At 46.1% G+C, this 25,780-nt stretch overlaps 1 long non-coding RNA gene across 1 annotated transcript; it reads left to right on the top strand.

Annotated features, from left to right (window-relative positions):
- Positions 1 to 337: 337 nt before the first annotated feature.
- On the top strand, positions 338 to 17,693 carry LOC116478804 (uncharacterized). Its single transcript, XR_004250843.2, has 4 exons — positions 338 to 512; positions 6,476 to 6,597; positions 14,333 to 14,457; positions 15,189 to 17,693. It is a non-coding gene; the product is annotated as an uncharacterized LOC116478804 (long non-coding RNA).
- The last annotated feature ends 8,087 nt before the right edge of the window (positions 17,694 to 25,780 follow it).

Below are 25,780 nucleotides of genomic sequence, written 5' to 3'. Positions count from 1 at the left end.
ACTCCAGCCTGGGCAATAAGAGCGAAACTAGGTCCCCCCTCCCAAAAAAAAAGTCCAAATGTTTTTTTCTTACCCTTAAGTAGTAAATAAGATGCATTATATACAAGCAAACCCAGGTAAGGGAAAGAGCAAGTGCATTTCAAGTCTCAGCTCACTTCTTAATTAGCTGTAATTCCCTGTGCACGTTACCCTACCTATTTTAGCCTGTTTTCCTGTCCGTAAAATGCACTAATGCTGAGAGGAGGGGGGTTGGTATGGAGAGACAGTGCTGGTGCTTTACCCAATCAGTGGCGCTGGCGCGGGAACCGCCCAGTTGGAGAGGAGGGCGTGGCTTCCGGCATTTGGTGGGGCCTTTGTATCTCGCTCCCGCCAAAGCTTGGGATCAGTCTCAGCTGTTCTGTGTCCTCCACCTCGGGAGTGCCCGGTGACTGTCACAGCCTCTTGCCCTGTGATCTGCAGGTTCTGGGAGACGCACAGCTAAGATGCCAGGACATCCTGGAAGCTGGGAAAAGGTGAGTGTGCGGGGTTGGGCATTCCCAGAGGGGAAAGCGGGCTGTGAAACCGGCGGGACCGGCCTCCCCACAGGCCGCTCCCGGGTCGCCGACCTGAGACCCCGCTGGCGCAGCTCCGCCCCAGACCCCTCTCGCCGTAAGATGGCGGCTGGGCCCGCAGCCGGGACCCTCGCGTCCGGCCCGAACCCTGCAGCGCCGTGTCTGGAGCTCCCTGGGCAGCTCTGCACGCAGCCCCGAGTATTTCCCGGATTGTTCAGGGATGCCAGGCGGGTCTTTAGGGCAGAATTCCGACTCGTGTGTGCGTAGGATGAGCTGCGGCAGGTGAGACTCCTAGCCTCTTTTGTTAAACATTTTGTTTGTTTGTTTGAGACGCAGTCTTGCTTTGTTGCCCAGGCTGAAGTGCAGTGGCGTGATCACTGCAACCTCTGCCTCCCAGGCTCAAGCGATTCCCGTGCCTTAGCCCCCCGCGAAGCTGGGATTACAGACCTGCGCCACCACGCCTGGCAAATTTTTGTATTTCTAGTAGAGCAGTGGTTTCACTATGGTGGACGCTGGTCTGGAACTCCTGGCCTCAAGTGTTCCGCCCGCCACGGCCTCCCAAAGTGCTAGATTACAAGCATGAGCCACCGCGCCCAGCCTCTTCTATTAAATATTAAAGGGAGTCAATGTTAAAACGTTAACAAGTTTATTTGAGCAGTGATTGGTGAAATGGAAAGCACCCCAGCCATAATATGTGGCCCACCTGAGAGACATAAAAGGAAAGGGTTTTATAAAGGGCGTGTGAGAAGGCAAACCAAATTCAAGAATTGGTTACAGTTATGTAGTCACCTTATTTGTATGATTCAGGTGGAAATTTCCTGGTTATGTAATCAGAGGTTAATTGCATGTTTATGATTGGTTAAGCCTGAATTTTGTTTCTGCCTAAAATAGTAATTTATAAGAAGTGAATTTGAGTTAGGTTTTTCATTTTTTGCTTATGAATACAGGGCACTAGAGCCACTGCAGTCTAATTTCCTGCTGTTTAATTATCTCAACACTCCACAGGAGGACTGGTTTACCTCTGCGACTTCCTAATGTATGGCAAGCAGGACTTCTAATCCACCTTTTCTCCTAGCTTAACTCAGGCTTGCAGTAAAATTATAAATGTCCACTTTCATTCCTACATTCTCAAATGTAGGAAATGAGGACAACTTCCTCCCTCCAATTTACAACACTATCAACTATTTGTCCTTTATTGTACATTTCAAAAAATGTTTTAATTGTTAATCATCTTTTTACACAGCAGTGAATGGCAGGTTTTTAAAGATTTGTTTTCTGTCTGTAAATTTTTTTTTTTTTTTTTTTTTGAGACAGAGTTTCACTCTTGTTGCCCAGGCTGGAGTGCAATGGCATGATCTCAGCTCACTACAACCTCCACCTCCCAGGTTCAAGCGATTCTCCTGCCTCAGCCTCCCAAGTAGGTGGGATTACAGGCTTCTGCCACCATGACTGGCTAATTTTTGTATTTTTAGTAGAGACAGGCTTTTGTCATGTTTGCCAGGCTGGTCTCGAACTCCTGACCTCAGGTGATCCACCCTCCTCAGCCTCGCAAGTGTATAAACATTTTATGTGAGAAAAAAGTAGAAAATAATCCTCTGGAACTCCACTGTAAAAAAAAAAAATCTGTGCCTCTCTTCCTTTTTTCTAGGCACACACACCTTATTAGTACATCTCTGGGTTGAAGTTTTGCTTTGGAGAAATTACAGAGCCCTTTAGAGCAGCCCTCCAGTCTTTTTTTGGTCATGAGTTTCAGAATGGTCTGGGATAATCCAAGATGCCCACAGTGGCCATATCTCTTGGAGTGTCTAATGAATATCATCCCCTGGGTCATCTCTTAGAGGACAGCCTGACGAGTAAGAGTGTAGCCTCTCAGAAGAGCAACTGGATGGCCTAGGCCTGTGGAAAATTTCCTTGTATACCATTTGTCTAAAAAGCTAACACTTGGAAAATTAAAATTATTTTTTCACAAAGGAATGCTTATACACTGTTGGTGGGAGTGTAAATTAGTTCAACCATTATGGAAGACAGTGTGGCAACTCCTCAAAGACCTGAAGACAGAAATACCATTTGACCCAGCAATCCATTATTGAGTATTTACCCAAAGCAATATGAATTATTCTATTATAAAGACACATGCATGCATATGTGCATTGCAGCACAATTCACAATAGCAAAAACAATATCACTGATCACTGCCTATCAGTGATAGACTGGAAAAAGAAAATATTGTACATACACACCATGCCACTGTGCACCTATAAAAAAAAAATGAGATCATATCCTTTGCAGGAACGTGGACAGAGCCGTAAGCCATTATTCTTAGGAAACTAACACAGGAATAGAAAACTAAATACCACATGTTCTCACTTATAAGTGGGAGTTAAATAATGGGAACACATGGACCCATAGAGCGGAACAACACATACTGGGGCCTATTGGAGGAGGGAGAGGATCAGGAAAAATAACTAATGGGTAGTAGGCTTAATACTGGGGCGATGAAATAATCTGCAGAACAAACCGCTATGACACACGTTTACCTATGTAAAAAATTTGCACATGTACCCTTGAACTTAAAAGAATTTGGTGGCTTTTCCAATAATTCCCTGATAGCATTTCGATTTTGCTTGTATATGACACCTATTATGTATAAGACATTTGGATTACACAGATGAACAGGGTTCAACATACCTGCTCTGTAGGAGTTTATAGGTCATTAGCATGGATAGGTGTGTAAATTATTAATTTATTCTGGAGAATAATACTTGTACATAAAAAGACACAAGGTATTGAGCTGAATGGTAATAGTGATCAATTGTGCCACTGACATAGAGGGAAAATCAAAGAGCTTTATAAAGGAGGTGACATTTGAGTGTGTGTCAGGGTTTAATAGAACTTTTTGTGTTAATGCTGCTGGTGCAGAGTATACCTTTTTTTTTTTTTTTTTTTTTTTTTTTGAGATGGAATCTCCCTCTGTTGCCCAGGCTACAGTGCAGTGGTGTGATCTCGACTCACTGCAGCCTCCACCTCCCAGGTTCAAGCGATGCTCCCACCTCAGCTTCCCGAGTAGCTGGGATTACAGGTGTGAGCCACTGCGCCCAGCCCCAGTGCAAATTATTTCCAGCCTGGCCAACATGGTGAAACCCTGTCTCTACTGAAAATACAAAAAATTAGCTGGGCATTGTGGCATGTGCCTATAATCCCAGATACTCAGGAGGCTGAGGCAGGAGAATTGCTTGAACCCAGGAGGCGGAGGTTGCATTGAGCCAAGATCGCCACTGCACTCCAGCCTGGGCAATAGAGCAAGACTCCATCTCAAAAAACAAAACTAAACAAAGAAAAGCCTGGGCGTGGTGGCTCGTGCCTGTAATCCCAGCACTTTGGGAGGTCAGAGGTGGACAGATGGACAAAGTCAGGAGTTTGAGAGCAGCCTAGCCAATATGGTGAAACCCTGTGTCTACTAAAAATACAAAAATTCGCTGGGTGTGGTGGCGGGCACCTGTACTCCCAGCTACCCAGGAGACTGAGGCAGGAGAATCGCTTGAACCTGGGAGGTGGAGGTTGCAGTGAGCCGAGATCATGCCACTGCACTCCAGCCTGGGTGACAGAGCGAAACTCTGTCTCAAAATTATTAAAAATAAAATGTTGGCCGGGCGCAGTGGCTCAAGCCTGTAATCCTAGCACTTTGGGAGGCCGAGGTGGGAGGATCACGAGGTCAGGAGTTCGAGACCATCCTGGCCAACATAGTGAAACCCTGTCTCTACTAAAAATACGAAAAAAATAGCAGGGCGTGGTGGCGGGCGCCTGTAGTCCCAGCTACTCGGGAGGCTGAGGCAGGAGAATGGCGTGAACTCGGGAGGTGGAGCTTGCAGTGAGCCAAGATGGTGCCACTGCACTCCAGCCTGGGGGACAGAGCCAGACTCTGTCTCAAAAAAAAAAAAAACAAAAATAAAAATAAAATAAAATGTTACCCGTTGACCCTGAAATATATTGAGGGGTCTTTCCCGATGACATAAAAATGAACAAGTGTGTAAACAGTTAAAAAGTTTCTTCTCAACCATTTTTTTTTTTTCTTAGATGGAGTTTCACTCTTGTTGTCCAGGCTGGAGTGCAGTATCCCAGTCTCAGCTCACTGCAACCTCTGCCTCCCAGGTTCAAGTGATTCTCCTTCCTCAGCCTCCTGAGTAGCTGGGATTACAAGTGCCTGCCACCACACCCAGCTAATTCTTTGTATTTTTAGTAGAGATGGGGTTTCATCATGTTGGCCAGGCTGGTCTCGAACTCCTGAACTCAGGCGATCCACCCGCTTCCCAAAGTGCAAGTATTACAGGTGTGAGCCACCATGCCCAGCCTCTCAACCTAATTTTTATTCTTAGTAGACACCTTGGTGATGAGCCAATCAGATGTCGGTATTGATGAGAAAAAGCAGAAATGATTTCTGTTGATTCTTGAAATAAAATTTTTTCCAAAGGACAGGAAGATCGCATCCCAGTAAGGCAATGCAAGAACCTGAAGCAAAATGCACCTGAGACTCACAGTGGGGTACAGTACAGTGTCTCCTGGGAAGGTGGTCACTGAGTAATTTAATGGGCAGGATGGGGATGGGAGAATGTTTTGAGTGATATTATGGTCTGACTTGACAGTGGAGTCAGACATGTTTGTGTCCCAATCAGCACTGCCACTTCCTGAGTTTGTCACCTTGGAAAGGTTTTTTCACTTACTTCAATTTCAGTTTTTTAATAACCGTAAGTTACATTTCATCAAAAGAGCTTAAAAGATGTTTAAAAAGTAAAAGACTACAAAAGGTATATTTCAGAAAAATCTAGTCATATATGTTATTTGTTAAAGATTCTTTTTTTTTTTTTTTTTTTTGAGACGGAGTCTTGCTCTGTCGCCCAGGCTGGAGTGCAGTGGCGCAATCTCGGCTCACTGCAAGCTCCGCCTCCCGGGTTCACGCCATTCTCCTGCCTCAGCCTCTCCGAGTAGCTGGGACTACAGGCGCCCGCCACCACGCCCGGCTAATTTTTTGTATTTTTGGTAGAGACGGGGTTTCACCGTGGTCTCGATCTCCTGACCTCGTGATCCGCCCGCCTCGGCCTCCCAAAGTGCTGGGATTACAAGCGTGAGCCACCGCGCCCGGCCCGGCCCTTGTTAAAGATTCTTATTTACCTTTATCTTCTCCAGAGTGAGTGTAGTAAGTTTCTCATGTCTGTTTTTTCTGGTTGCATGATTATTATTATTATTTTTTTTTTGAGATGGAGTCTCGCTCTGTCGCCCAGGCTGGAGTGCAGTGGCGTGATCTCGGCTCACTGCAAGCTCTGCCTCCTGGGTTCACACCATTCTCTTGCCTCAGCCTCCCGAGCAGCTGGGACTACAGGTGCCCGCCACCACGCCCAGCTAATTTTTTGTATTTTTAGTAGAGACGGGGTCTCACCGTGTTGTCCAGGATGGTCTCGATCTCCTGACCTCGTGATCCACTCACCTCAGCCTTCCAGAGTGTTGGGATTACAAGTGTGAGCCACTGCACCTGGCCAATTGCATGATTTTAAATAGAACCCCAGGGCTTTTCTTTGGGGAATGCTACCAGAGAAGAGAAATGGAAAAATCTTTTTTCCATTAAAGCTATAGAAAGTGAATACATTTCCACAAGCAAATGTGATAGATTAATTGGTGCACTGTATATATTTCTCAAACCATCAACTCCTCTTTTTTGCAGGGTCTAGAATTTGTAACGATGGGTATCTCTGTTCTGTATTCTGTTGTCTGAATGTCCAAGTTTAATACTAAATTGTATGAGATGGAACTTGACACCTTCTAGAAATGTTCACATATGGTTGTTTATTAAATTGTCTATCAGGGAAATATTTAAATAACATGTTATTGTCTGAAAAGGACAGATACTTATGCTTTTCTTTTTTTTTTTTGAGATGGAATCTCGCTCTGTTGCCTAGGCTGGAGTGCAGTGGCATGATCTCAGCTCACTACAACCTCCGCCTCCTGGGTTCAAGCAATCCTCCTGCCTCAGCCTCCCAAGTAGCTGGGACTACAGGTAAGTGCCACCACGCCCAGCTAATTTTTGTATTTTTAGTAGAGACGGGTTTCACTATGTTGGCCAGGCTGGTCTCAAACTCCTGACCTTAGGTGATCCACCCACCTCGGCCTCCCAAAGTGTTGGGATTACAGGTGTGAGCCACCATGCCCAAACCTACTTAAGCTTTTTATATTGTAGTAGAAAATTTAAGTTTTACAATTTCCTTACAATATTCTATAAACAGTGTGTTGGAGTGATTTTACTCTTTTCTGGAAACGTTGGTCATTTTTGTTTTTTGACTTTTTTTGTTGGTTTTTTTTTTTTTTTTTTGAGACTGAGTCTTGCTCTATTGCCCATGCTGGAGTGCAGTGGTGTGATGTTGGCTCATTGCGACCTGCGCCTCCCGGGTTCAAGGGATTCTCGTGCCTCAGCCTTATGGATAGCTGAGATTACAGGTGCATGCCACTACGCCCGGCTAATTTTTGTATTTCTAGTAGAGATGGGGTTTCACCATATTGGTCAGGATGGTCTCGAACTCCTGACCTTAAGTGATCCTCCTGCCTCGGCCTCCCAAAGTGCTGGGTTTATAGGCATTGAACCACTGCGCCTGGCCATACATCGGTCATTTTCTTATTTAAAACTAAGTAAGTAACCCTGACTGGTAAGTAGAAGCCTGAACTCATTGACTCCAAGCTAAGGATAGCTTTGCCTGTAAAGTGAGATCATTGAAGGAGCAGCCAGTTCTGCCTGAGGAGCCTTCCCTGCAGATGTCCCAGCCTGCTCACAATAGCCATGGACAGAGCATTTATACTTAGAGAAGCCACGGAGCCCTGAAAACCTTGAAATCCACAGGCAGATGCAGTTGGGATTGGCACAAAAGTGGGGTTGGGAAGCTCCTTCTGGGAATAGAGTTGTTATTATTCTGAGGTTGTTTCTAGATTTTGTAAAATATGACAAATTTAGATTTAGGTAAGAAGTTACTTAATTTTTTGAGTCTCATTCTCTCACCCAGGATGTAGTACAGTGGTACAATCTCGGCTCACTGCAACCTCTGTCTCCTAGATTATCTTCCCGCCACAGCCTCCCTAGTAGCTGGGACTACAAACAGGCGCCCCGATGCCTGGCTAATTTTTGTATTTTTAGTAGAGATGGGGTTTCACCATGTTGGTCAGGCTGTTCTCAAACTCTGGACCTCAGGTGATCCACCCACCTCAGCCTCCCAAAGTGCTGAAATTACAGGTGTGAGCCACCGTGCTTGGCAAAAAGTTACTTAATTTTTTTTTTTTTTTTTTTTGAGATGGCATTTCGCTCAATTCCCTAGGCTGGAGTCCAATGGGGTGATCTTGGCTCATTGCAACCTCCGCCTCCCGGATTCAAGCAATTCTCCTGCCTCAGTCTCCCAAGTAGCTGGGATTACAGGCACCCACCATCATGCCCAGCTAATGAAGTTACTTAATTTTAAAGGAGTATTGCAACAAGGGGAAAGCACCAATTATAAGATGTTGGAGAATTTTAACGGTTAGAGAGAAAAGGACTTTCTTTCATAAGGAAGAGAAAACAAAGTCAGAAAAAAAGTGGGAAGGAGAGGGATAGAACATGGTGAAAGTAGATGCTAGATCAGGGAATATTTTACGCAGAAGTCAGCCTGGTTGGTTGGTTTGCTTGAGACGAGGTCTTGCCCTGTTGCCTAGGCTGGAGTGCAGTGGCACAGTCTCAGCTCACTGCGGCCTCCACCTCCCAGGTTCAGGCAATTCTCTTACCTCAACCTCCCGAGTATCTGGGATTACGTGTGCACCACCACGCGTGGCTAATTTTTTATATTTTTAAATTTATTTTTATGTATTTTTTTTGAGACAGTCCGCTCTGTTGCCAGGCTGGAGTGCAGTGGCGCGATCTCGGCTCACTGCAACATGGCCTCCCGGGTTCAAGCCATTCTCCTGCCTCAGCCTCCCAAGTAGTGGGGACTACAGGTGCAAGCCACCACACCCAGCTACTTTTTGTATTTTTAGTAGAGACAGGGTTTCACCATGTTGGCCAGGATGGTCTTGATCTCTTGACCTTGTGATCTGCCCACCATGGCCTCCCAAAGTGCTGAGATTACAGGCGTGAGCCACCGCGCCTGGCCTGAGTGCTATTTTAAATCATCCAGAATCAGCTGTGTATAATTATCAGGTAGAAAAGTCAGTGACTTAGAAGCATACTTTGCAAATTGTATCATGTGCCACAATAAACTGGAGATTTTCTTGAGATGCAGATTCTCATTCAAGAGATCCGGGGTTGGGCTTATGTTTCTGCGTTGGGTTTTTTTTTTGGTGGGGGGCGGGGTGGGAAGAGTCTTGCCTATTCCCCACGCTGGAGTGCAGTGGCACAATTTTGGCTCACAGCAAACCTCTGTCTTCAGGGTTCAAGCAATACTTCTGTCTCAGCTTTTCAAGTAGCTGGGATTACAGGTGTGTGCCTGTAAGAATTCACAGAGAATATGAAATAGAGAGTTTTATAGAATTTACAGGTTTATAGCATTACAGCAAGAATGGCAACAATCTTTTTTTTTTTTTTTTGAGACAGTCATCTTCTGTCACCCAAGATGGGGTGCAGTGGTGTGATCTCGGCTCACTGCAACTGCTGTCTCCCAGGTTTTAGTGATTCTTCTGCCTCAGCCTTTTGAGTAGCTGGGATTACAGGTATGTGCCACAAAGCCTGGCTAATGTGTTTGTTGTTTTTTTTTTTTTTTTGAGACGGATTCTCGCACTGTCGCCCAGGCTGGAGTGCAGTGGTGCGATCTCTGCTCACTCCAAGTTCCGCCTCCCAGGTTCACACCATTCTCCTGCCTCAGCCTCCCGAGTAGCTGGGACTACAGGCGCCTGCCACCATGCCCGGTAGAAGAGTGGGTTTCACTTACCAGGATGGTCTCGTTTCCTGACCTCGTGATTGCCCGCCTCGGCCTCCAAAGTGAGATTACGGGTGTGTGGAATCTCCCTCTGTCGCCCAGGCTGCAGTGCACTGGCGCCATCTCGGCTCACTGCAAGCTCTGCCTCCCAGTTTCATGCCATTCTCCTGCCTCAGCTACTCAGCCTCCTGAGTAGCTGAGACTACAGGCGCCTGCCACCACGCCCGGCTAATTTTTTGTATTTTTAGTAGAGATGGGATTTCACCTTGTTAGCCAGGATGGTCTCGATCTCCTGACCTTGTGATCCACCCACCTCGGCCTCCCAAAGTGCTGGGATTACAGGCGTGAGCCACTGCGCCTGGCCGATTTTTTTGTATTTTTTTTTTTTTTTTTTTTTTTTTTTTTTTTTTTTTTTTTTTTTTTTTTTAGTAGAGACGTTTCACCATGTTGGCCAGGCTGGTCTGGAATTCCTCACTTTAAGTGATCCTCCTCCTTTGGAGTCCCAAATTGCCGAGATTACAGGCATGAGCCACCATGCCTGGCAACAATCTTTCTTGGGCTATATTGACTATATACTAAATTTTATCCTAGCAATTTTTTATATATTAATGCACAATACAGCAAAATAATTTATGAGAAGTAATAATATTTGCCCCTATTTATGAAAATATTCTCGGCCAGATGCAGTGGCTCATGCCTGTAATCCCAGCACTTTGGGAGGCTGAGGTGGGTGGATCACAAGGTCAGGAGTTCAAGACCAGCCTGGCCAACATGGTGAAGCCCCGTCTCTACTAAAAATATAAAAATTAACTGGGCATGGTGGCGGGCGCCTCTAGTCCCAGCTACTCAGGAGGCTGAGGCAGGAGAATCACTTGAACCCGAGAGGCAGAGGTTGCAGTGAGCAGAGATCACACCATTGCACTCCAGCCCGGGCAACAAGAGTAAAACTCCGTCTCAAAAAAAAAAAAAAAAAAAAAAAGAAAAAATATTTTGTGAAATATTTAGTACACAGTAGAGCTTTGTTGTTGTTTTCTTTTTCTTTGTGTTTTTTTGGGGTTTTTTTTGTTTGTTTTTTTTTGTTTTTTTTTTTTTAATTGAGACAGAGTATTGCACTGTCACCTGGGCTGCAGTGCAGTGGCACAATCTTGGCTCACCGCAACCTCCGCCTCCTGGGTTCAATCAATTCTCTTGCTTCAGCCTCTCAAGTAGCTGGGATTACAGGTGCCTGCCACCACACCCAGCTAATTTTTTGTATTTTTAGTAGAGAAGGGTTCCTCCATGTTGGTCAGGCTGGTCTCAAACTTCTGCCCTCAGGTGTTCTGCTTGCCTCCGCCTCCCAAAGTGCTGGGATTACAGGCATCAGCGACTCTTTTCTTTTCTTTTTTTTTTTTTTTTTTTTTGAGACGGAGTCTCGCTGTGTTGCCCAGGCTGGAGTGCAGTGGCGCAATCTCGGCTCACTGCAGGCTCCGCCCCCCAGGGTTCATGCCATTCTCCTGCCTCAGCCTCCCGAGTAGCTGGGACTACAGGCGCCCGCCATCTCGCCTGGCTAATTTTTTGTATTTTTAGTAGAGACGGGGTTTCACTGTGTTAGCCAGGATTGTCTCGATCTCCTGACCTCGTGATCCGCCCGCCTCGGCCTCCCAAAGTGCTGGCATGAGCCACCGCGCCCGGCTGCGACTCTTTTCTTACCTGGGCTTTGCTAATAGTAGAGATTGTGACCTATCTCTGGGCCCAGCACCTAGATGTTATGGCTGTCCTTCCATGCCTGGTCCATGCCCACAGAAAAGAGTGACTTATCATTGGGCTCAACACACAAGTGATTCGATTCTTTTGCGTGATCCCAGCCCACATGGCTTATTGTGACATCTCTAGACCCATCACCTAGATGATGTGACTCTCCTTTTCTTTCTTGGAACTGTCCATAATGAGGATGGACACATCACTTGGCCCAGCACTTATGTGATATGACTCTCTTCTTTTGCCTGGGCTTATCAAATTGGGTGATTATGTCATATAGCTTTACTCAGCCCCTAGGTTATGTGACTCTCCTGTTTCTCCTGAGTCCAACCCACAGAGGTCATTGCAACATAGCTCTGAGCCCCTAATTTAGGTAATTTGACTCTCCTGCCTGGGCCTTCTGCTCAGTGATTTTTGTGACATATTTTTTGATTCAGCACCTAGGTAATGTGACTCTTCTCTACTACTTGGACTCTGTCACAGAAGGTATTGTGATGTATCACTGGGCCTGAGACCTAGGTGAAGATACTGTCTTCTCCTGCCTGGGCCCTGCATAAATTGTATATTTTGACATGTCACTGGGTTCAACACATGGGTGATTCAACTCTCTCACATGGACCCTGAGCATGGGGTTATTAAGACACGTATTTTTAGGCCGGGTGCGGTGGCTCACGCCTGTAATCCCAGCACTTTGGGAGGCCGAGGCGGGCGGATCACGAGGTCAGGAGATCAAGACCATCCTGGCTAACACAGTGAAACCCCGTCTCTACTAAAAACGCAAAAAATTAGCCGGGTGTGGTCGCGGGCGCCTGTAGTCCCAGCTATTCGGGAAGGCTGAGGCAGGAGAATGGCGTGAACCCGGGAGGCGGAGTTTGCAGTGACCCAAGACTGCGCCACTGCACTCCAGCCTGGGCGACAGAGCGAAACTCCATCTCAAAAAAAGAAAAAACAAACAAGACATGTATTTTTGTTCATTGTCTCAGTGATATGACTCCTCTCCTCCCTGAACCCTGTCAAAAAGAAAGATTGTGACATATCACTGAAACCAGAACTTAGGTGATGAGACTCTTCTGTCTAGCAACCACATATTTTGGGTATTGTGACACTTCACTGGGCCAAACACCTAAAAAATGGGAGGCTTCTGCCTCAGCCCTGTCCACGTATATCTGCATCCATTACATAAAAGATGTGATGCCTTTTCTGCCTGTACCCTGCCCACAGGAAAGATTATGACACATTGCAGGGCCCGGCCACCAGGTGTTGTGTCTCTCCTGAATGTACATAACTTTCAGGAGAAAGTTGTAACATGTCACTGGTTGAAAACCCAGATGATGTGACTCTCCTGCCTTTTCACAGCCCTCAGGGAAAAAATTTACATATCAGTGGCCCAGCATCCAGGTGATGTGACTCTCTTGGGTGCTTTCTGCCAACAAGTTGATTGGTAACATATATCTCGTCCTAGCTCACAGGTTTGATGATGACTCTAATACTTCGTCCCAGCCAATAGAAGAGATAGTATCTCTCACAGCTAGGCTTAGAAACAGGAGTAAAATCCCGGGTCTCCTCTCTGCATGGAGGTTATAGAGAATCACCACTGTCTTATATATTGTATAAAGCACTCAGATGGTACAGAGTATGTCATCATAGGACGCAGCAAACAGGTTAGATCATGTTTCATGTAAGCGCTCATTGTCATCCTCACACATGGTAAAAGCCCACTGATGAGGTCATAATTCTCATGCACAGATGCAGTCCACAGTTAAAATTGTAACTATCATATGTAAACATGTGGCCACAGTTGAGATGGTGACTCATTTCTAAACCCAGCTCATAGGTGAGTGAGGGCTCTCCTCTCTGGACCCAGCCAATTAAAGAGATGTTGACTCATACCTAGACTTAGGACCACATAAGATCATGGGTCCAAAGCAGCGCAGAGTTCTCAGAGCAGGTTGCCACTCATACAGTCCTCAAGAGAGTGCCCTTACAGGGCCAAGCACACAGGTGAGATTGTCAAACTTATATTCACACCCAGTCAATAGCAAAGATTGTCATTTACTTAAATAAACACACCCTACTTTTGAGGTTCTGAATCTCACTTTTGGAGGCAGTTGAATGTTGGAAAATTGACTCTCATTTGTGGATTTTGTCCACATTTGGGTTAGTGACTCTTTAATCAAAATTCAGCACACCTTTGTGACTGTAACTTCACTAAGGAGCTTTATTTAGAGATGAAGTTTCGTTCTTGTAGCCCAGGCTGGAGTGCAGTGGCACGATCTCGGCTCACTGCAACCTCTGCCTACTGGGTTCAAGTGATTCTCCTGCCTGATTCTCCCAAGTAGCTGGGATTACAGGTGCCCACCACCATGCTGGCTAATTTTTTGTATTTTTAGTAGAGATAGGGCTTCATCGTGTTGGTCAGGCTGGTCTTGAACTCCTGACTTCAAGTCATCCGCCCACCTCGGCCTCCCAAAATGCTGGGATTACAGGTGTGAGCCACCGTGCCCAGCCTAAGGCACACAATTTGCAAAGGAAATTGAGGCTCTTGCACAAATCCAGTCCACCCTGTACTTAGACTCAACATGCAGGAGGTGTTGACTCTTATCCCTTGACTCAGGACGTGTATAATTGTTAATGTCATCACAAGACCTTTCGACAAGTGTAATTGTGACATACACCTTGGCCCAGCATCTGAGTTATTTGTCTCTTTCCTGGGTCCAGCTCACAGTGCCATATCACTGGACCTAGACCCTTGGTAATGTGATTCTATTCTGCCTTGATAAAGCCCACAGGGGTCATTGTGACATCGCTGGGCATTGTACCTAGGTGATTTGAGTCTCTTCTTCTGCCTTGGTGCTGCCCACAGGTGTATTGTGACATATTGCTGGGCATATGTTAGGTGACTCTTGCTTGTGTCCTAAACACATAGGCCGTTGTAACATTGCTGAGTGCAACACCCAGGTGATGTAACACTTCATCCTGGACCTGTCTACAGAGGGCATTGTAATATATGTCTTCACCAATCACCCAGGAAATGTGACTTTTTATTCCTGCCTGTTCTCTACTCACAGGGGATATTGGGACATATTGCTGGGCCCAGCACCTAGCTGATGTGACTTTTCTTTTTTCTAGGTCCTGCTGACAACGGAGATTGTGACATATTGCTGTGCCTAACACTAAGGTGATGTTACTTCTTTGCTTTGGCTGTGCCCTTGGAAGGCATTGAGACATACTGCTGTGCCCAGCACCAAGATGATGTGAGTTCTCTGCCTGAACCCTGACCACAGGAAGCATTGTGACTTATCTATTGACCCATTGCAATCTCTCCTATGGGAAAAGCATAGATAAATACCCTCTTTTACCTACATGATTTGACACTCCTCTGCTGCCTGGGCCATGCCCACAGAATGGAGAGTGACTTATCGCTGGACCAAGCACACCAGTGATGTAATTATTCTGCTTGGTCCTTGCACACACAAGTCACTGTGATATATGTTTGGGCCCATCACCTAGATGATGTGACTCCTCTTCTGGGGTTTGTCCACAGTGGGAATTGTGATACATCGCTTGACGTAGCTCCTATGTGATGTGACTCTTCTTTCATGCCTGGGCCCTTCCCACTGGGATGATTGGGATGATTGGAACATAAAGCTGAGCCCAGCACCTAGGTTATGTGACTCTCCTCTTGTTTATGAGCCCTACCCGCAGGAGTCATTGTGACATATCTCTAGGCCTCTCAATTAGGTAATGTGACTTTTTTGCCTAGGCCCTCCCTTCCAGAAATATTATGAAATATTTCTGGACCAATAGCCTAGGTGATGTGACTCTCCTCTTCTGCTTGGGACCCGCATACATTGTGTGTTGCAATGTGTCTTTGGGTCCAACACCAAGGTGATGTGACTGTCCTGCATGGATGCTCTCACAGAAATACTATAACACATCTCTTTATTCATTATCCAGGTAACGTGACTTTTCTCTTCTGCTTCAGGCCTACCAAAAGAAAAGATTGTGACAGATCACTGGACCCAGCACCTAGGTGATGTGACTCTCCTCATTTGCCTGAGACCTGCATATTTTAGATATTGTGACATACAACTGGAACAAACACCTAGGGGTTGGAAGGCTCCTGCCTGAGTCCCTCCCACCAGAGGCCTTGTGATGTTTTTTTGTTTGTTTTTTGTTTTTTTGAGATGGGGTTTTGTTCTTGTTGCCCAGACTGGCGTGCGGTGGTGTGACCTCGGCTCACCGCAACCTCTGCCTCCCGGGTTCAAGTGGTTCTCCTGCTTCAGCCTCCCGAATAGCTGAGATTACAGGCATCTGCCACCATGCCCGGCTAATTTTCTATTTTTAATAGAGATGGGGTTTCTCCATGTTGGTCAGGCTGGTCTCAAACTCCTGAAATCAGGTGATCCACCTGCCTCGGCCTCCCAAAATGCTGGGATTACAGTTGTGAGCCACTGCGCCCAGCTTTGTGATGTATTTCTGCATCCATCATGCAGGAGATAAAACTCTATTTTTGCCCGCATTCTGCCCATGGGGAAGATTTTGACATACGTTGGGCCCAGCAACCAGTCGTTGTGTCTGTCATATCTGGGCCCAGCACCCAAGGGATTTCACTCTTCTACATGTGCCCTGCTTTCAGGAGAGGATTGTAACATCCCTGGTCAAGCCCCCAGTGATGTGATTCTCCTGCTTGATGCCTGCCCTCAGGGAGGATTGTGACATAGCCTTGGCCCAACACAGTTGATGTAACTCTTGCATTTGTTCTTTACATACAGGTAGGATTGTGACATATATCTGGCCAAGCATGCAGATGTAATGATGACTGTCATACCTTGAAGAAGCCAATAGGAGAGAGAATGTTGCTCTCAGGCTTAGGAAAATTCTTTATACAAAAGTCATAAAGAATTACTACTCTCTCACATATATAAAGCCCTAGTGTGTTACGGAGAATGTCATAACAGGGCCCAGCACACAAGTGAGATTGTTTGTCCTATGCAAACCACACCAACCTTTACAGTTGTCACCCTGACCCATTGACAGAGTCCACTAGTGAGGTCCTGAAACACATATGAATGCAGTCCACAGTTGGAATAGTGACTGTTAAATGTGAACATCTGACTACAGTTGGGATGGTGACTCATTTCTAAATCCAGCTCATAGGAAGGTGAAGACTCTCCTATCTGGTCTCAGTCAATTAGAGAGATGTTGACTCTCATATCTGGGCTTAGAACCACAGGAAAGATGCTGGAGCTCCTTGTGCAAAGGTCACAGAGGATTACCAATCTTGCATATTGTATAAAGTCCTCAGGTGACACAGAGGGTGTCTCTCGAATGCACACCCAGGCAACAGTAAAGATTGTCATTCTCCCACATAAACACATCCCACTGTTGAAGTTCTGAATTTCACAGAGGCTGTCAAAAGTTGGATAATTTCCTCTCATGTGTGGATCTGGTCCACAGGTGGGTTAGTGACTTCCAGACCAAGATTCAGCACACATGTAAGGCTGTGACTACACTAAGAAGATACAGTCTGCAGAAGAAATTGTGGCTCTTTTGCACACATTCTGTCAGTCATTGAGATTGCGACTTGTACTTAGACCTACCATACAGGAGGTGTTGACTTTCATACCTTTAGAACCTGGACATGTTTGGAATTTCTAATCTAATCCCTGGACTTTGCTGCAGGTGTGATTGTGTGCATTGCAAAGCACCTTAGTGATTTGACTCTCCTGCCTTGGCCAAGCATACAAATGAGATTGTGACATATGGCTTGACTCTGGACCTCCAAGATGTGACTCTTTTTTCCAGCCTTGGAGCTGCCCACATATTGCATTGTGACATATTCCTAAGCCCTGCACTCAGGTTATGTGACTCTCCTTTTTTGCTTAGGCCCTGAATATTTTTCATGTTAAGACATATTACTAGGTCCAACACCTATAAAATGGGAGACTGCCACCTGGGTCCTTTCTACAGAGGGCCTTGTGACATACCTCTGCATCAATAACCTAGGAGATGTGATTCTGCATTTTTGCCTGTACTCACCCCACAGAAAAAATTGTGGCTGGTGCAGGTACCAGGTGATGTGTCTCTGCTGCCTGGGCCTGGACCACAGAGAGCATTGTTACTGATTGCTGGGCTCAGCACCCAGGTGATGTGACTCTGCTGCCTGTGTGCTGCTTTCAGGAGAAGGTTGTAACTTAATTCCTGGCTGACTATTCAGTCACACTCCTGACCTCTGCCCTCGGAAAAGGTTGTGTCAAGCCAGGCCCGGTGGCTCATGCCAGTAATCCCCAGCACTTTGGGAGAACCGAGGTGGATGGATCGCCTGAGGAGTTTGAGACCAGCTGGCCGACCTGGTGAAACCCCGTCTCTACTAAAAATACAAAAATTAATCGGGCATGGTGGTGGGCGCCTGTAATCTCAGCTACTCGGGAGCCTGAGGCAGGACAATTGCTTGAACCTGGGAGGTGGAGGTTGCAGTGAGCCAAGATCGTGCCACTGCACTCCAGCCTGGGCAGCAGAGCAAGACTCTGAGTTACAAAAATCAGCCAGGCGTGGTGGCATGCGCCTGTAGTCCCAGCTACTTGGGAGGCTGAGGCACAAGAATCGCTTGAACCTAGGAGGCAGAGGTTGCAAAAAAAAAAAAAAAAAAAGGTTGTGTCATATTCCTGGCTAAAAATCCAGATGATACGACCCTCCTCTCTCCCTATTCACAGGCAGGATTGTAAAATACATCTTTTTTTTTTTTTTTGAGAGAGAGTTTCATTTTGTCACCCAGGCTGGAGTACAGTGGCATGATCTTGGCTCACTGCAACCTCCACTTCCCGGGTTCAAGCAATTCTCCTGCCTCAGCCTCCTAAGTAGCTAGGACTACAGGCATGAGCTACCACATCTGGCTAATTTTTGTATTTCTAGTAGAGATAGGGTTTCCCAGTGTTGGTGAGGCTGGTCTTAAACTCTTGACCTCAGGTGATCCACCTGCTTCGGCCTCCCGAAGTGCTGGGATTATAGGTGTGAGTGACTGCACCTGGCTTGTAAAATATATCTGACCTAGATCACAGATGCAGTGATTACTCTCATACCTCACACTATCTAATAGGAGAGATGCTCTCTCTCTCTTTTTTTTTTTTTTTTTGAGACAGTTTCGTTCTTGTTACCCAGGCTGCAGTGCAATGGCGTGATCTCTGCCCACCGCAACCTCTGCCTCCCAGGTTCAAGCGATTCTGCCTCAGCCTCCCACGTAGCTGAGATTACAGACATGTGCCACCATGCCCAGCTAATTTTGTATTTTTAGTAGAGATGGGGTTTCTCCATGTTGGTTAGGCTGGTCTCGAACTCCCGACCTCAGGTGATCTGCCCACCTCGGCCTCCCAAAGTGCTGGGATTACAGGCATGAGCCACTGCGCCCAGCCCAAGATGCTGTTACAGCTAGGCCTAGCGTCATGAATATGATTCTGGGTCTCCTTGTACAAAGGTCATAAAGAATTACCACTTTCTTGCATACTATATAAATCTCTTGTGGTACAGAGAGTCTCATTACAGGGTTCAGCATACAGGTGAGATTGTTTCTCATATACACTCCCCACCACCTGTTAGAATTGTCACGCTCACACATGGACAGAGCCCACTGGTGAGGCCCTGAATCTCACACACATACACAGTCTATAGTTAAAATTGTGACTGTCATATGTGAACATCTGGCTAGAGTTGAAATAATGACTTACTTCAGGCCGGGCGCGGTGGCTCACGCTTGTAATCCAGCACTTTGGGAGGCCGAGGTGGGCGGATCACGAGGTCAGGAGATCAAGACCACGGTGAAACCCGGTCTCTACTAAAAATACAAAAAATTAGCCAGGCGTGGTGGCGGGCGCCTGTAGTCCCAGCTACTCGGAGAGGCTGAGGCAGGACAATGGTGTGAACCCGGGAGGCGGAGTTAGCAGTAAGCCGAGATCGCGCCACTGCACTCCAGCCTGGGTGACAGAGCGAGACTCCATCTCAAAAAAAAAATGACTTATTTCTAAATCCAGTTCATAGGCAGGTGAGAATTCTACCTGTCTAAGCCCAGGTAGGATAGTCAACATGTCCCTAATTGGCTGGGGGACATGTTGACTCTTCTATCTGGGCTTAGGGCCAAACAGTTCATGGAAGGGATGAAGGCTGTCAGCTCTCATGCACAGATCCAGTTGGTGAGATTGTCACTAGCATACTTAGACCCAACATACTCTGATACCTAGAACTGGGACATGTGCAGGATTTTTAATTACTGAACCTTCCTGCAGGTGTGATTGTGACAGATGTCTTTGTTATGCACCTGAGTGGTTTGATGCTCCTGCCTTGGTTCAACCCAAAGTGAAGACTGTGATGTATCACTGGACCCGGCATCTCAGTGATGTGACTCTTCTTTTTGGACACCACAAATTTTGGGTATTGTCAAATATTGCCGGATCCTGTACCCATGTTATGTGACTCTCCAACCTGTGTCCTGCATGTTGTGCCATACTGCAGCACAATGTGTCACATTAGACATCATTACATATTGCTGGGCTCAACACCCAAGTGATGTAACATTTTCCTGGGCCCTGACTACAGGGGGCTTTGTGATATAACTGAATGCCCATAACCATGGTGATGTTACTCTTCTCCTGCCTGGTCTCTGCTCACAGGGAAATTGTGACATATCATTGGCCTAGCATCTTGGTGATGTGACTCTCCTCTTTTTCTCAGGCCCCACATATTTGGGTATTGTGACATACCCAAATGTGACACTGGGCTCAACACCTAAGGGATGGGGGTCCCCTACCTGGCCCCTTCCTGAAAGGGGCATGTGACATACCTCTGCATAGGTATGTCACAGTTATTACCTAGGAGATGTGACTCTCCTTTTCTGCCTGCACCCTGCTTACAGGGAAAATTGTGGTACATTTCTATGGCCAGCAACCAGGTGACGTGTTTCTCCTGCCTGGGTCTTTGTTACAGAAAAGATGGTTGACATATCACTAGGCCCAGCATCTAGGTGATGTGACTCTCTTCCTCTGCCTGGTCCCTGCTTACAGGAACATTGTAGCATATTGCTATGCCCAGCACTTTTAGGTTTTGCCTGCAGGAGACTTTGTGACATTGCTGGGCCCTTCATTGACATTCTGTGACTCTTCTGTCTCTGCCCACTTGGGCCATTGTGACATATTGCTGGGTCCAACATCCAGGTGATGTAACTTTTATGCCTGGGTCCTGGCACGAGAGGACGTTGTCTTTGCACCAGTCACACAGGTGATGTGATTTTCTTGTTACCTGGTCTCTGCTCACAGGAAGAATTGTGACCTTGGTCAGGCATGGTGGCTCACACCTGTAATCACAGCACTTTGGGAGGCCAAGGCGAGTGGATACCTGATGTCAAGAGTTTGAGACCAGCCTGGCCAACGTGGTGAAACCCCGTCTTACTTAAAACACAAAAATTAGCTGGGCATGGTGGCAGGCGCCTGTAGTTCCAGCTACCCACAAGGCTGAGGCAGGAGAATCGCTTGAACCGGGGAGGCAGAGATTGCAGTGAGCCGAGATTGCACCACTGCACTCCAGCCTGGGTGACAGCGAGACTCCATCTCAAATTTAAAAAAAAAAATTGTGACCTTTTGCAGCACATAGCTGATTTGACTGTGCTTTGTGGAGTACACCAAGCAGGTTATCAAACTAGTGGTCCCTTTACTGAAATTTCGTTTCCACGATGGTGTTGGCGGGGCAGCAGCAGAATCCGTGCCTTTTCTCCTGGAGTGAGCAAGAGTCCGTGGTCCTGAGTATCTCACACAGATGTGGCAATTTATGTGATGTTCTAATTAAGACCATTGGTACAGAAACAGATTCAGACGTCCTCTCAGAAATAATGCATTGTTTAGCAAAGTGTATTGATGTAATGGGAGATGGATGCCTTAATAATGAACACTTTGAAGAACACCTTTGCCACATGTCCTCAGGACCTTCTGAGGGCTGTGTCATGGGATGTGGTCACTCATTTGACTCACAATAAATTTCTTCAAATATTTTAAAGAGTTTGACTCAGTCGACACAGTTGATGTGTGGAGCACTCTTGTTGTGCCAGCCAGTGTTTCAAAGCTGTTTAGATATTTTTGCTCATAAAATCTTCATCAGCAAAAACTCTGTAGATAAGTTTAATGATTCCTCGTGTCACAGACAAGGTGAAAGAAGAAAAAATTCAGGAACTTGCCCAAAGTCAGCCAGATAGGAAGTGGCTGAGCTAAAGTGTGCTCTGACCTACTCCTTGCTTCCCTTTTACAGACAGTGCCCTTGTGCATTGATTAAACAACTATTCATTGAGCACCTGCCATGGGCTGAGCACTGTGATTGGCACTGGGAATATAGTGGTAAACAAGACATAGCTCCCCGGAACAAAAGTATAAGGAAGTAAACAACGAACACCAAGATTATATCAAAGATGTGAAATGCCAGAACATGCTGCTGCTGTAAAGAATGTCCACAGGGTTATTGGGGGTAGCTTCTAATTAAAACCTAATTAGTAGGTTCTAATTAAAACCACCTCTAATTAAAAGGAGGTGGGTAAAGCAAACCTTTCCAGAGACTGCCAGAGCTGAGCCAGGTCTGGAGACTTACCAATGTGAGTACTTAGAGTTTGTCTCAGTTTCTTTGCAGCCCCTAAAATCTTAAGAATGTCTGAAAAGAGAAGTGTCTTTTGTATGTTAATGAGATTACTTCTGGCTGGAGGCTTCTGGACAGCCTCAGGACCAGGGTTGATTGCCAGAGAAATCAGTTGTGTAATAGAGGATTAAAACTCTCAGCTGGCCAGGCATGGTGGCTCATGCCTGTAATCCCAGCACTTTGGGAAGCAGATCACCTAAGGTCAGGATTTCAAGACCAGCCCAGCCAAAATGGTGAAACCCCATCCCTAGTAAAAATACACAAATTAGCTGGGTGTGGAGGTGAGCACCTGTAATCCCAGCTACTCAGGAGGCTGAGGCAAGAGAATCACTGGAACCTGGGAGGTGGAGGCTGCAGTAAGGCGAGATCAAGCGACTGCACTCCAGCCTGGGTGACAGAGCAAGACTCCATCTCAAAAAAACAAAAACAAAAAAAACTCAGCTTAACTCTTACCTCCTTGGATGGTAGAGAAGCCATCTGGGCTTTGTAAAAGTAAAAAGAGTGCCTTATTTGATTCAACTAAATAAATTGTTAAAGGGGAATATCAATGAAAAGCTCTTCCACCCCAGCCTCACTAATTAAAAGTACCAATTAGGGGAAGTTTTTTTGGTATCCTGAAATTGCTTTCGGCCTTTCCATGCATATCATCCTTAAGAAAGGGCACACTCAAACCAATCTGCAACCTCATGCCATTCTCAAAAAAACAAAAAAGGTTAATTTTAAGTTTATACCAAAAGTGCACAATTTAGCTGTTTTCATTAAGCCAACAATATAAGCATACGCAAGCAAAGATTATTCTGTCATGTGATGGGTTTTATCACTTATAACTCTTAGGGCAAATCTTACAGTATTGCAGGAATAATCATAAAACCACTTTTTTTTTTTTTTTTTTTTTTTTTGAGATGGAATCTCACTCTGTCAGCCAGGATAGAGTACAGTGGTGCAATCTCGGCTGACTGCAAACTCTGCTTCCTGGGTTAAAGCCATTCTCCCTCAGCTTCCTGAGTAGCTGGGATTATAGGCATGTGCAACCATACCTGGCCAACTTTTGGTATTTTTAGTAGAGACAGGGTTTCACCATGTTGTCCAGGCTGGTTTTGAACTCCTGACCTCAACTGATCCACCCGCCTTGGCCTTCCAAAGTGCTGGGATTATAGGCATGAGCCACTGTACCTGGCCAAAAACCCCTTGATTAAAAAAATGTTGCCGGACGCGGTGGCTCACAACTGTAATCCCAGCACTTTGGGAGGCCGAGGCGGATGGATCACAAGGTCAGGAGTTCAAGACCAGCCTGGCCAAGATGGTGAAACTCTGTCTCTACTAAAAATGCAAAAATTAGCCAGACATGGTGGCAGGCACCTGTAATCCCAGCTACTCAGGAGGCTGAGGCAGAGAACTGCTTGAACCCGGGAGGCAGAGTTTGCAATGAGCCAACATCACGCCACTGCAATCCAGCCTGAGCGACAGAGTGAGACTCCATCTCAAAAAAAAGTTAACAAAATGCTAACAATATTTAAGACATTGCTGATACTATTTTACCAATAATTTTAAAGTCGCCTTATTTATTAAGGATTATACGTAAGTCACAAACTTTTTTTTTTTTTTTTTTTTTTTTGAGATGGAGTCTCACCCTCACCCAGGCTGGAGTGCAGTGGCGCCATCTCGGCTCACTGCAAGCTCCGCCTTCTGGGTTCACGCCATTCTCCTGCCTCAGCCTCCCTAGTAGCTGGGACTACAGGCGCCTGCCACCACGCCCGACTAATTTTTTGTATTTTTAGTAGAAACGGGGTTTCACCGTGTTAGCCAGGATGGTCTCGATCTCCTGACCTCGTGATCCACCCACCTCGGCCTCCCAAAGTGCTGGGATTACAGGCGTGAACCACCGTGTCCAGCCTCTAATTTTTTATTTCTGATTTAAAGTTGGATGTCTTGGCCGGGCGCGGTGGCTCACTTTGGGAGGCCGAGGTGGGCAGATCACGAGGTCAGGAGATGGAGACCATCCTGGTTAACACGGTGAAACACCGTCTCTACTAAAAATACAAAAAATTTAGCTGGGCATGGTGGCAGGCCTCTGTAATCCCAGCTACTGGGGAGGCAGAAGTAGGAGAATAGCTCAAACCCGGGAGGTGGAGGTTGCAGTGAGCCAAGGTCACATTGCGCTGCTGCACTCCGGCCTGGGTGACAGAGTGAGACTCCGTCTCAAAAATAAAAAGAAATAAAGTTGGATGTCTTGTAAGGTAATGTTGAGTAATGCGGAAATACATGTAGACATTTCTGCATGAGATTTGTACTTATACTCACACAGACCCCCCACACCACAAAATAAAACAGATAACCACAGCCTGACCATTAGGGCCAAGGTCAAATAGCAAAATAAGTTTGCCTTTAATCTGTTTTCTTCATATATAAACATTGGAGGTCAAGACTGTGGACAGGACTGGGCTCATGCCTGTAATCCGAGCACTTTGGGAGGCCAAGGTGGGTGGATCATGAGGTCAGGAGTTCAAGACCAGCCTGGCCAAGATGGTGAAAATGCCTCTACTAAAAATACAAAAATTAGCTGGGCATGGCGGTGGGCGCCTGTAATCTCAACTACTCAGGAGACTGAGGCAGGGAATTGCTTGAACCCAGGAGGTGGAAGTTGCAGTGAGCTGAGATCATGCCACTGCACTCCGGCCTGGGCGACAGAGCAAGTCTGTCTCAAAAAAAAAAAAAAAAAAAAAAGGCCCGGCGCAGTGGCTCACGTCTGTAATTTCAGCACTTTGGGAGGCGGGGGTGGGCAGATCACCTGAGGTTGGGAGTTCGAGACCAGCCTGACCAACATGGAGAAACCCTATCTCTAATAAAAATACAAAAGATTAGCTGGGTGTGGTGGCACATGCCTGTAATCCCAGCTACTTGGGAGGCTGAGGTAGCAGAATTGCTTGAACCCAGGAGGTGGAGGTTGTGGTGAGCCAAGATCCTTCCATTGCACTCCAGCCTGGACAACAAGAGTGAAACTCTCAAGACTGGACAGACATGAAGACATAGAGCTTTCTTCTCTTGTCGCCCCATCACTTTTTGTTCACTGTCTAATCTGGAAGGAAGGTGGTCAACAGGTGGCCAGCAGTGGTCTATGTGTGGTTATTTTATTCTTGCTGCCTTCTGCTCTTTTATGGCCACTATCTGTTCCACCCTGGGAACTGAAGAGAGATGTTGGTAGGAAGAGGCTTTCCCCCACCTCTGATGTCCAGGTCCTTCACTCAGCTGACATCCCAGCTGCACTTCATATGACAGCTATTGGCCACATGTGGCTACTGGGTCCCTGGAATGTCGCTGGTCTAAACTGCAATGTGTTGGAAAGGTAAAATACAGAGTTAGTTTCAAAGATTTAGTTTACACACACACATATATATATATATATTCATTACTTATTGCTCACATATTAAACTGATAATATTTTGGATATATTGGGTAAATTAAATTGTTACAATCAACTCCACCTTTTTCTTGTTTCTTTTGTTGTATAGTAGAAAGTTGTATAGTAGAAAATTTAAAATTCACATGTGGCTTATATTTTATTTCAGAGGGATTGCCTTTTTAAAAAAATCTCAGGCTGCTTTTCAAATGCCAGAAACCAGGAAGATCATAAAAACTGAAATTTTAAAATTATGGTTATTTTTCATTTGTGAATAGCCATATAGTATGTTATTTATAAATACATGAAACCTTATACACGAGGTTAAATGCAAATACCGTACGGGGTGGGCCTGGCTCAGCTCAGGGAGGAAGCCCTGTCTGAAAAGGCTGCAGCTTAGGCTGTCAGTCTTTCTTCATTCAGTCCAGCATTTGGTCAGGTCTTCTGTCACTCAAGACCTGAAGGGGCCGGGCCTTAGACGTTTTCCAATCAGGGACGCTGAGCTGGGGACCGTC

This window comes from Hylobates moloch, unplaced genomic scaffold (genome assembly GCF_009828535.3).
Source record: "Hylobates moloch isolate HMO894 unplaced genomic scaffold, HMol_V3 SCAFFOLD_12, whole genome shotgun sequence".
Lineage (NCBI taxonomy): Eukaryota > Metazoa > Chordata > Mammalia > Primates > Hylobatidae > Hylobates > Hylobates moloch.
The sequence above is the reverse complement of the archived record's forward strand: the minus strand, read 5'-3'. Positions and strand labels throughout refer to the sequence as shown.